Genomic DNA, 9,998 nt, shown 5'->3' on the forward strand with positions numbered 1-9,998 from the left:
GCTAATGAGTCAGTGTTCAGCCACTGTTCAATTGTAGCTTTTAATTGCAGACTTTGGGACACTCTAATTTAGGGGTGAGTAGAGCCAGATTCACTAAAACCCAAACATGCTGATAGGCTTAATTTCCATCCCCACTCCTGCTTATTTCTGCCTCAGTTGCTACAAGCATTTGCATCATAAAGAGAAATAAATAAGTTTTGTGTCCTAGTTTATACCTAATTCTAGAAGTACATTACTTGTTAAGACTTGTTTAAGATCCATGATGTCTCAGAGGCTCTATTTCATACTGGATATCTTTCAGTCAGAATAAAATTTATGTTACATAGCTCATCCACATTGTCTTGTTTCCTGATCATCATCCATATGAGTGTTGTCATCTCTGTTACCTACCCCTCTTTGAAATACACAAAGCAGCTCCCGTCTGACTTTTAGAAAGGAGACTCAGAGTCAGGAGAGCAGGATAGCATGAGTTAGCATAAATCTGTCTGTTGCCATGCTTAAGAGCAAAGGAAATTCAGAGCAATAAAGAAATTAAGTGAGAGAGCAAGCTTCATAGATGTTGATGTGGAAACCCACTAAGAGATTCGATAGTAGGTCAAGCCTTGAGAGTTAGGTCTGGGTGTTGCCTCGGATGCAGAACACTTAGCAACAGGCAAAAATTAATCAGGAAAGGGTGTGAACTGGGGCCAGAACCAGAATTGTGGAGGAATTATGCCTGAGTGACAGGAAGCAAAGAATAACGCTTGCACTCCAGGATCCTGGGAAATGGACAGTGAGTATGCTTCTCTGAGGACTTTGAAGAGAGAGGAGGTAAAATGGCTTACATAAATCCTATGGAAATTAAACTCATAAGCCTTTTCATGCATGGGAAGGAAATCAAAATTCTCTGCTTACACATGAAAATTAATTCACAAATTTAAGAAAATGTAAAATCTATTTCCAAAGTGATATAACTTTCAGTCTGTTTAGCGAAATTAAATGCAAAGCAATCCACATTCCTATTATACAAAGTAGGATGTATGAGATATTTGTAGACAAGGCATTTCTCTGCTGAAGGCACCCTAACATAAAATAATGGATGATCCAGCATGGAATCTTGAAAGCACCCAAAGAAAAGCAGATACAAACAATGAGAAAGCAGGAAGGAATGGAAACCAATTGGAAGAAAGTGAATACAGGACAAAGTAGAGCAACACTCAGGATTCTAAGTGACAAAACGTTTCCTAGCAGTGGTCCTGGGTAACAAAATAATGCAAGAACTCTCTTCTATTTCCCCTTTCCAGGGAGATCTAGGTGTTTCCCTATGAATCCTCCTTGCTATCCAACCTCTCTGTCTGTAGATTGTAGCATGGTTATCCTTTATTTTACAACTAATATCTACTTATGAGTGGGTACATGCCATGCTTCTCTTTCTGAGTCTTGGTTACCTAACTCAGGATGATTTTTTCTAGTTCCTTCCTTTTGCCTTCAAATTTCCTTATGCCATTGTTTTCAACAGCTGAGTAATACTCCATTGTATAAATGTAACACATTTTCTTTATCTGTTCTTCCCTTGAGGAACATCTGATTGTTTTGAGTTCTGCTATTATGAATAAAATGGCTATTGACATACTTGAGCAAGTATCCTTATGGTATGATTGGGCATTGATTGAGTATATGCCCAAGAGCGGTGTAGCTGGATCTTGTGGAAGGGTGATTTCCAGTTTTGTGAAAAAAGTACCACACTACTTCCAATGTAGCTGTAACATTTTGCACTCCTACCAGCAATGCAAGAGTGTTCCCCTTGCTCCACATCCTCTCCTGTATGAGCTGTCACTGTTGTTTTTGATCTGACCATCTGACAGGCATAAAATGGAATCTCAAAGTAATTTTGATTTGCATTTCCCTGAAGACTAAGGATGCTGAATATCTTTAGTGTTTGCTAGCCATTTGAAATTCTTCCGTTGAAAATTTTCTGTTTATATCCTGTACCCCATTTTTTAAAATTGGATTATTTGGTATATTTATATCCAGTATCTTGAGCTCTTTATGTATTTTGATCTTTTGGATATAGGATTCATGAAGATCTTTTCCCATTCTGTAGGCTGCCTTTTTTGTCTTATTGGTGGTGTTCTTTGCCTTACAGAAAACTTTTAGTTTCATAAGGCCCTGTTTATTAATTGTTTCGCTTAGTTTCTATGCCTTGCCTTTGGAATCCTTTTCGGGAAGTTGTCTCCTGTGCCAATGCATTCAAGGTTATTTCCCACTTTCTCCACTACCAGGTTCACTGTATCTGGATTTATGTTGAAGATTTTTGATGTATTTGGACTTGAGTTTTGAGCAAGGTGATGATAGATAAAGATTGAATTGCATCCTTCTACATGCCGATATCCATTTATGCCAACACCATTTGTTGAACATGCTTTCTTTTTTCCATTATATAATCTTGGACTTTCTCTTGAAAATCGGGTATCCATAGGTATAAGGATTTATGTCTGTGTCTTTGATTTGATTCCAGTGTCCCATCTGTCTGTTTTTATGACAATACCATGTAGTTTTATTACTATAGCTCTGTAATGCCTCTTGAAATCATACATCTTAAAGTTATTTTATTGTGTGAGATTTTTAGCTACCCTGAATTTTATTCTTTTTCCATATGAAACTGAGTATTGTTCTTTCAAGGTCTATAAAAATTGTTTTGGGATTTTAATGGGGATTTCATTGAATCTGCAGATTGCTTTTGATAAGATAATCATTTTACTACATTAATACTATCTATCCAAGTGTATGGAAGATGTTTACATCTTCTGACATATTCATTAATTTCTTTCTTCAAAGACTTAAAGTTCTTGTCATACAGGGTCTTTTACTTGCTTGGTTAAAGGTATATCAAGGTATTTTATGTTATTTGGTGCTAATGTAAAGGGAACTGATTCTCTGATTTCTTTCTCAGCCCATTTGTCATTTATATATAAGAAAGTTACTGAATTTTTGAGTTAATATTATATACATCCACTTGACTAAAGTTCTTTAAAAGTTGTAGGAGTTCTCTAGTAGAATTTTGGGGTTGCTTATGTATACTACCATATCATGTGGGAATAATAATACTTTCACTTCTTCCTTTCCCATTTTATCCTCTTGGTCTCCTTTTGTTGTCATATTGCTCTGGTTAGAACTTCAAGTAATATATTGAACAGTTATGGAGAGAGTTGACAACTTTGTCTTGTGCCTGATTTTAATGTAATTGCTTTGAGCTTCTCCCCATTTAATTTGATGTTGGTTACTGGCTTGCTACATTATATATGCTTTTGTATATTTAGTAATTTTCCTTGTATCCCTGATCTCCCCAAATCTTTTCTAATGAAAGGATATTGGATTTTCTCAAAGGCTTTTTCAGCTTCTAAGAAGATGATCCTGGGTTTTTCCCCTTTCACTTTGTTTATATGATCGATTACATGGACAGATTTTCATGTTGAACCATCCTCGCCTCTCTGGATGAAGTTCTCTTGATAATGATGTATGATCTTTTTTAATGTGTTCATGGATTCTGTTTGCCAGAATTTTATTGAGCATTTTTGCATCAATGTTCATGAGGAAAAATGGTCTGTAATTATCTTTCTTTGTTGAGTCTTTGTGTAATTGGGGTATCAGGGTGACTGTGGCCCCAAAGAAAGAAATTGGCAAAGTTCTTTCTGTTTATATTTTGTGAAATAATTTGAGGAGTGTTGGAATTAGTTCTTCTTTGAAAGTTTGTTAGAATTCTGCAGTAAAACTATCCTCTGTACTTTTGGGGGGATGGGAGAATTTTAATGACTACTTCTATTTCCTTGGGGATTATCATTCTATTTAAATTGTTTATCTGATCTTGATTTAAGTTTGGAAAGTGGCATCTACCAAGGAATTTGTCCTTTTTTATATTTTCTAATTTTATGTAGTACAGATTTTTGAAGTATGATCTAATGGTTCTCTCTTTTTCCTTAGAATCTGTTGTTTTGTTCCCCTTTTTGTTTCTGATTTTGTTGATGCTATATTCATAGCAGCATTGTTTGTAATAGGTGGAACCTAGAAACAACCCAGTCTGCCCCTCAACCAAACAATGGATAAGGAAAACGTGGTGAGTTTATACAATCGAATATTACTCAGTAGTAAAAACAATGACATCATTAAATTTGCAAACAAATGAATGGAAATAGAAAAAAATCATTTTGAGTGAGGTAATCCAGACCCAGAAATACAAACATGGTATATGTTCACCCATAAGTGGATATTAGGTGTAAAGTTAAGGGTAACCAGATTATCATCCACAGGACAAGAGAGGCTAGGGAACAAGAAAGGTCCAAAGAGGGATGAGTAGATTTCCCTGGGAAAGGGAAATAGGAGAGATATCCTTGGTAAAATGGGGGGAGGGGATGCAAGGGGAGGGTGAGGGAAGAGAACAAGAGGGATAGGGTTGGAGGTTGGGGTGAGGTTGAGGGAGATAGTAATGACAATATGTCTTGATGGGGGCATCATTTGGGAGTTAGAGAGATATCTGGTTCCAGGGAAACTCTCAGTAATCTACAAGGATGAACTCTACTAAGATTCCTAGCAATAGTGGAGAGGGTGACTGAACTGGCCATCTCCTGTAATTAGATTGGTGGCCACCCTAATTGTCATTAGAGAGCCTTCATTCAGTAACTGATAGAAACAGATGCAGAGATCCACAGACAAGTACTGGAGGTCCTGTTGAAAAGGAGGAGATTGGATGTATGACCCAGGGGGCTCAAAATCATAATGCGGAAATACACAGAGACAGATGACCTGAGCTCCTGGGAGCTCATGGACTCTGGACCAACAGCTAGCGAGTCAACATAGGACTGATCTAGGCCTTCCGCAGGTGTGTGACAATGATGTTGCTTGGTCTGTTTGTGGAGCCCCTAGCAGTGGGATCAGTACCTGCACATAGTGCTTGAGCTGTCTTTTGGGAAGCTATTTGCTGGGTTTCCTAGCCCAGCCTTGATGCAGGGGGAGGAGATTGATCCTGCCTCAACTCAATCTGCCATGCTTTGTTGACACCCACAGGAGGTCTGCCCCTTTTTTAAATGAGACAGAGTAGATGCAGGGAGTGGGTAGAGGGGAGCAGGAAGAGGGAAAAGGAAGAGAGGATGGAGGGGAAACTTCTGTCGGGATGAAAAAAATCAATTAATTTAAAGAAAGAAATTTGTTCATTTCTTTTAGATTTTCCAATTTTGTATCATACAGGTCTTTGAACTATGTCCTATGGGTTCTTTATTTTTCCTCAAGGTCTGTTGTTTATATCTCCCTTTTTCTTTCTGTTTCTGCTGATTTGGATATTATCTGCCTTTTAGTTAGTTTGGATAAGAGGTTAATCTATTTTGTTGATTCTTTTTGAAGAACCAACAATTTGTTTCATTGATTCTTCATATTGTTCCTTTTGTTCCTCGTTTATTGATTTTAGCCCTCAGTTTGATTATTTCCATCTATTTACACCTCTTAGGTGGGTCTGCTTTTTGTTGTTTTGGAGCTCTCACTTGTGATATTAATTCCATAGTATGAGACCTCTCCAAATTCTTGTGAATGTACTTAGTGCTGTAATTTTAGCCGCTTCCTTTGCGTCCCATATGTTTTGGTATCTTCTGTACTTGTTACCTTTGATTCTAGGAAATTTTTAACTTCTGTATTTCTTCTTTGATCCAGTTGTCACTCATTAGAGAGTTACTCAGTTTCCACAAGTTTCTAACCTTTCTGTGCTGCTACTGTTGCTACTGCTTCTGCTGCTGCTGTTATTGTTAAGATCCATCTTTAATCCATGATGGTCTGATAAGATGCAGGAGTCATTTACTTTTTTTCTTTTGGCATCTGTTGAGACTTGCTTTGTGGCTGAATGTATGGTCAGTTTTGGAGAAGGTTCCATGAAGTACTGAGAAGAAGTTTTGTTCTTTTGTTCTGTAGATATCTATTAGCTCCATTATTTACCTATTTAGTTTTTGTCTGGACAACCTGTCTGTTGGTGAGAGTAAGGGTGTTAATGTCTCCCACTAATTCTATGTGTGGTTTTATGCTTGATTTAAGCTTTAGTAATGTCTCTTTTACAAATGTGAATGCCCTTACATTTGGGGCATAGATATTCATAATTGAGATATCATATTGGTGGATTTTTTCTGTGATAAATATGAAATGTGCTCTCCATCTCTTTTGATTACTTTGGTGGAAAATCTGTTTTGTTAGATATTAGCATGGCTATACCAAATTGCTTCTGATGTTCATTTTATTGGAAAATATTTTCCCATCCCTTTACTCTGATGTGATCTCTATCTTTGATATTGAGGTGTGTTTCTCAGATATATCAGACTGATGGATCTTGTTTCCATATTCATTATGTTAGCCTGTGTCTTTTTATTGATACTGAGGAGTATTAATGACCAATGATTGTTCATTCCTATTTTTTGTTGGTAGCAGTAGTATCTCTCTCTCTCTCTCTCTCTCTCTCTCTCTCTCTCTCTGTGTGTGTGTGTGTGTGTGTGTGTGTGTGTGTGTGTGTTTCCTTTCTTTGGGTTTTGCATGTGTGTGATTATCTATTGCCTGTGTTTTTTGTTGGGTGTAGTCAACTTCCTCAGGTTGGAGTTTCCATTCTATAGAGCTGGGCCTGTGAGTAGATATTATATAAATTTGACATTGTCATGAAATATCTTCTTTTCTCTGTCAATGGTGATTGACAGTTTTGCTGGGTATAGTACTCTGGGCTAGTATCCATGGTCTCTTAGGTCCTGCAAGACATTAGTCCAGGCCCTTCTGAATTTTAGGGTCTCCATTGAAAGGTCTGCCTTATTATGTTACATGGCCTTTTTCCTTGCCACTTTTAATATTTTTTGTACTGTATGTTTAGTGTTTTGATTATTATGTGGCAAGGGGATTTTCTCTTCTCATCCTATCTATTTGATATTCTGAAAGCTTCTTGTATTTTTATAGGCAAGTCCTTATTTAGGTTGGGAAAATTTTCTTCTATGATTTTGTTGAATATATCGTAACTTGAATACTAAAAGACTGGGAGACTGGTACCTGGGTTCAAGCTTCAAGTTGAAGATCAGAGAAGAAAAGCATCCAAATAACTAGCTCTTACTTCTACCCAGTTGAAATGGCAATCCTGTCTACATGAATCCTCAGAGACAATGCTCTCCACCAAACCTCAAACTGCAATCCTGTCTCTGCCATGCCTCAGACTGGAAACAAATTCTCCAGTGGCTAGAGACAAATTCTCTAAGACCGACTTTTGTAACTCTCAAATCCTGTGATTAAAGGTGTGTGATCCCAATTGCTGAGATCATCTTTGTGGGAGCTGTTTCTCTTTGGGACTGGGTCAATTTTGTAGCTCAGTGTGGCCTTGAACTAATAGAGATAGGTCTGTCCCTGTCTCCCCAGTACTGGGATAAAATGTGTGTACCACCACTGCCTAGTTTCAATAGCTAATGAGTATGGCTGGCTTTGCATTCTGGTACTTCAGGCAATCTTTATTAAATGATAAAGAGTATATCACCAAAATATATTTTCTGGATCTTTAACTGGGTTTCTTCTCCTTCTTCTACTCCTATTATTCGTATGTGTGGTCTTTTCATGGTGTCCCAAATTTATTGGCTGTTTTGTGTTAAGAATTTTTTAGATTTATTTTATTCTTTTACTGATGAATCTATTTTCTTTATTATGCATTCAGTGCTTGAATTTCTGTCTTCTGTCTCTTGTATTCTGTTGGTTCCTGTTCATTTACCCAGATTTTCCATTTCTAGGATTCCCTCTGTTTTTGTTTTCTTTATTGCATCTATTTCCATTGTCAAGTCTTTAACAGTTTCTTTGTCTATCTGTTTGTCTTTTTTTTGGCTTTATTTTGGGATTGCTTGATTTATTCCAATTTTTGTTTGTTTTTTCCTCAATTTCTTTATGGGTTTTGCTCATATCCTCTTAAGGACCTCTATCATCTTTATAAAGTAATTTTTAAGGTCACTCTCTTGTGTTTTGGCTATGTTGGTTGTTCAGGTCTTGCTGTTATAGGATAGCTGGACTCTGGTGATGCCATATTGTCTTTTCTGTTATTGATTGTGTTCGTACTTTGGGGTTTAGGCATCTGGATTTGGGATAATTCCTCTGTTTGTCTTTGTTAGATGGGTGCTTTGTTCCTTGGTTTTACTTTTCTCTCTAGTCTTCTGTCCTAAGTAGTCATGGTTCTGGTGATTAGCATGTCTTCAGGTTCAGTATGCCAACTGTTCTGGTGTTTGGGTCCCTATACCTACCTGGCCTCTGGAAAAGCTGAAGTTTCCTTCAAAGTTACAGACCCAGATATGAAGTCCTGGGGAATGGGTGCAGACTGGGGTCCATAAGCCCAGCCTAGCCTCCAATACAGCTTCAGGAGCTGGGTCCCTAGATCTGGACTGTGTTCCAGTAAAGCTAAAATCTTCTGAAGTTGTAGACTTCAGTTGTAAACCTCCCATTGATGGATACTGTTCTTCTGTATATATATATTTCTCTTATTGGTTAATTAATAAAACACTGATTGACTGATTGGTCAGACAGGAATTGATGTAGCTGGACAGAATCAGAATATAAGTAGTGACAAACAGGAAATCTAAATCGTTCTCTTCTCTGCAGAGATGCTGAGCAGTCACCATGTAGGCTTCAAAGGACTAAGATCTCCAGACTCTTCTCTGGTAAGATAAGACCACATGGAAATACTTTGATTAATAGAAATGGGCTAATAATTAAGACAGAGCTACTCAATAAGAAAACCTATTCATCAGCCAACAGTTTTTAAATTAATATAGTATCTGAGTGCTTCTTTGGGTCTGAGAAGTATGGCTGGTCCAGCCGGGACAAAAACCTTTTGCTACAGTCCCTAGATGTGGTCTGGTTTCTGGTAAAGCAAAAGTCTTCTAAAGCTGCAGACCAGAATATAGAACCAGGGGTAAGGGGGTGGATGTGTGTGTAAGTGAGTGTGTGTGTGTGTGTGTGTATGTGTGCACTCGTGTGCATGTGTATGTGTGTGCACACACATGCACATGTGAGCACTCTGTGGTTGTTGGGCAGGCTTTAAAGGGGTTTGTGAGCAGTGGGAAGTTTCTTGCCTGAGGTTCTTCAGACCAGCATTGTCTCCCAGAAGGCTTCTGGGGCTGTGGACTATAATACAGAACACAGGGGAAGGTGTACATTTTGGGGTTACTGAGCAGGTCTTAAAGAGTATTAGCTGGCAGTGGTTGGTATGTTACCTGGGGTTCCGAAATCCTGCATGACCTCTGGTAAAGCCAAAGACTTCTTCCAAAGTAGTAGGCTGGGATATGGGGCCCAGGGTTGGGGGTGTATTCTGGTGTTGTTGAACAGGCTTAAGGGATTTTGCATGTGGTAGGCAGTGTCTTCTCTGAGGTCCCTAGGATGACTCTGACCTCCGATAAAACTGCTGAGCCTGTGGGTGCAATCTGTATAATTATTTTCTTATATGAAATTAAAGTCATTAAAATGAGATTGGGTCTCCAGCAGGGACCGCCTGCCCATCACCCATCCCCCCCACGATCTTCTGGGCTGCTCCCGGCATCCAGAAGAGCCACCCACACAGGAAAGAGATCAGCCCCTCCAAGACCCCAACCCAGCGAGCCCAGCTTCAGGTGAGATTGGGTCTCCGGCTGGGACCGCCAGCCCATCACCCATCCCCCTCCATCTTCGGGGCCGCCCCCGGCTGCCAGAAGAGCCGCCCACACAGGAAAGAGATCAGCCCCTCCAAGACCCCAACCCCAGGGAGCCCAGCTTCAGGTGAGATTGGGTCTCCAGCGGGGACCGCCTGCCCATCACCCATCCCCCCCCCGCGATCTTCTGGGCTACTCCCGGCATCCAGAAGACCCACCCACACAGGAAAGAGATCAGCCCCTCCAAGACCCCAACTCCAGGGAGCCCAGCTTCAGCCCACAGTAAGGAAGGAGACCAGTGGAGACGGAAAGACCCCACCAGCACCCACTGGAAGAAGAGATGGGAAGAAGACAGAA

General features: G+C 39.3%; 1 long non-coding RNA gene across 1 annotated transcript; it reads left to right on the forward strand.

Annotated features, from left to right (window-relative positions):
• The first annotated feature begins 4,029 nt into the window (after window positions 1–4,029).
• On the forward strand, window positions 4,030–9,526 carry LOC121140723. Its single transcript, XR_005877643.1, has 3 exons — window positions 4,030–4,093; window positions 8,617–8,675; window positions 9,496–9,526. It is a non-coding gene; the product is annotated as an uncharacterized LOC121140723 (long non-coding RNA).
• The last annotated feature ends 472 nt before the right edge of the window (window positions 9,527–9,998 follow it).

The sequence above is a fragment of the Mesocricetus auratus genome, unplaced genomic scaffold (assembly GCF_017639785.1).
Source record: "Mesocricetus auratus isolate SY011 unplaced genomic scaffold, BCM_Maur_2.0 Super-Scaffold_100006, whole genome shotgun sequence".
In the NCBI taxonomy this organism is placed as follows: Eukaryota; Metazoa; Chordata; class Mammalia; order Rodentia; family Cricetidae; genus Mesocricetus; species Mesocricetus auratus.